The sequence below is a fragment of the Buceros rhinoceros genome, unplaced genomic scaffold, assembly GCF_000710305.1.
Source record: "Buceros rhinoceros silvestris isolate BGI_N320 unplaced genomic scaffold, ASM71030v1 scaffold22258, whole genome shotgun sequence".
Classification (NCBI taxonomy): Eukaryota; Metazoa; Chordata; class Aves; order Bucerotiformes; family Bucerotidae; genus Buceros; species Buceros rhinoceros.
This window is the reverse complement of record NW_010426621.1, coordinates 6,697-8,983: the sequence shown is the minus strand read 5'-3', so window position 1 is coordinate 8,983 and position 2,287 is coordinate 6,697. Positions and strand designations below refer to the sequence as shown.

At 47.0% G+C, this 2,287-nt stretch overlaps 1 protein-coding gene across 1 annotated transcript in view; it reads right to left on the bottom strand.

Annotated features, from left to right (window-relative positions):
• The window catches only part of FRMD4B (FERM domain containing 4B), a gene marked incomplete at its 5' end in the record, with an annotated part of 14,116 nt that overhangs the window by 6,808 nt on the left and 5,021 nt on the right, over positions 1–2,287 (bottom strand). The window lies entirely within an intron of this gene.

Below are 2,287 nucleotides of genomic sequence, written 5' to 3'. Positions count from 1 at the left end.
AGGAATCAGGCCAAGATCTACAAAAGTGTTTTCCACCCGTCTTCCAACAGATCTCACAGGGTGTTTTGGTGCTTCAGTAGGAGTCAGGAACCTACACAGATATGTAGATATCGGCTGCTAGCATCTAATCTCCAGGTACACCTGAAACCCCACCGGGTAGGTAGGAAATGCCTTTTGAAATCTGGCATTCTCTTCTGAGCGTTTCATCAGCATACAAATACGGTATTCGGTATCGATCCAGAACAATTCCACTGATTTCAATCAAGTTATTGCAAATTCCAACCGACACCAGTAACTGTTGTTGGGACTTTGCAAATTTTTTGTTTCTTTTCTATTTTATGACTTATTCCAGGTCTTTCACTGCATCTGCCTGTCCTCTCGCTTTCATAATACACACTACCATTCACTCAGAAACAGCCCGTCCCCGCTAAGGTTTGGAACGTTAGGCTAGTGATAAAAAGCAGCACAAGAGATAGTTAATCCACAGAAAAATCTGTTCCTAGGCACTTTCTGGCAAGACACAGTGGGGTGAAGAGTCTACATGAACCTCCTTGCAAGAGGAAAGGAAGCAACAAAAGATGATGGTGGCAGCCACTTTGTGTGTGACACCTGCTTCCTCCTTCACTCATCAGGAGCACATGCAACGTACGCTGCTCCCTTGCTGTCACGCTTTGCTGGGAGGAAAGGTCTGGTGACAAGAACTCAGTAAATAGAGCAGTTTTTTCAAGAGCAGCAAAACATCAGGGCTGGCCCCTGCCCTGAGGGGACTTCTCAGGCCACCGAGGATGGGCTGCAGCTCTGCTTGCAACCTGACACTGGGAAAAAGCTTCAGCGGAGCTTATTGAAGTGAATTTGACCACAAGGTGGTGAAACATGGAACCGAGCCCAGTGCAAAGAGGAAAAAAGCTACCTAAGACAAAATAAAGCCAGTCTACAGCTATGCTGGATTCACGTGGCATGCGATGCTGTCGTATGGGGAGTTCCGAACTCACAACCTAAATCTGCGCGATTCCCTGGAAAAGAGGAAGAAACCCTGGGCTACAGAGGAAGCAAAGGAAAAGGAGGGTGGCACGTGGGGAGCAGGAGACAGTCGAGTGCGTCCTTCATCTCTCCCATCCCTTGGGGGCTGGGATGAAAATAGCTATGGTTTGATTCAATAAATCAATGTTACTATTTAACACGTTCTTTCCAACCAGTCATTCCCCAGACTCACAGATGCAAGCGACTCATCACTGCTCAGCCTTCTGAGACCTCGTACCTCGAGCTCGAGAGTACCATCAGCAATGGAGAAACGGTTACACCTAACATCAGTTACTGCAGCAGATGACAGTTCTGCTTCAGGTGAACAAACCCACAGCACAAGAGCCAGGAACTGGAAGGGACTGCAGCTAACTTCTTGCTGTCTTGCAGTCCCTACCTGCAGGAAGACCCTCTGGGACATGGAGGCAAGTCTATTCTGGCTGTGCCCACCTTCCCAGAGAGCAAACAAGGATGTCACATATCAAATGTTGCAAAACGATGGGTTATATATATAAGGACCAGCTCCTAAACTGCTTGTTTGCACAACAGGACAAAAAACTGTCTGCAACAAACGGCAGTGACTGTGCCTGGATGCTCCTCATGGGGCTCTCGCTGTTCACAGGCCTTCAGTAGCTTCCTGGTTGTTACTACACGTCCCAGGTAATAATACAGGACCTCCCACAATCAGTATCCAGACTGGTGAGCAATAGACCGGAAAAACAGAATTTTCCTCATCTCTGTCAATCAGGAACTAGCTGAGCCACATTAAAGAGCGATCATCAGCCTTTCAGAATGAGCACTTTGTGATGATGGATAGCCCAGTGCTGCCGTGGTTTGTGCTGGGGAAGAATTCAACCCAAGCTCTCCATGGGAATGCCACACGGCGAAGGTTTCCCCAACTGAAACCTGGCAGTGCACAGGAGAAGGGTCTCCTCCAGGGAAAACACGTGGTGGCAAGGGGTCAGTAAGAGGGTATCAATATAAACAGCAGAAAAACCTTGCATCTTCTTTCCCACCTTGTAATTCCCAGGAAAAATCCCACTAACCTCACAAACCAGTATTTCCTCTGGGACGAAGTGAAAAAAAAAATCAATTAAACATTAACAATTATCCATATATATGTTCCTCGGAAGGAAGCAGCAAAACATGTCCTAAAACTATTCATCACTATAGACACTAGAAGAGCCTGCAATACCCATGAGCTTTCACTAATTCCCGAACCTCCTTCGACTGGCTTTGAGACCACCAGGGTTCCATGCTTTATCCT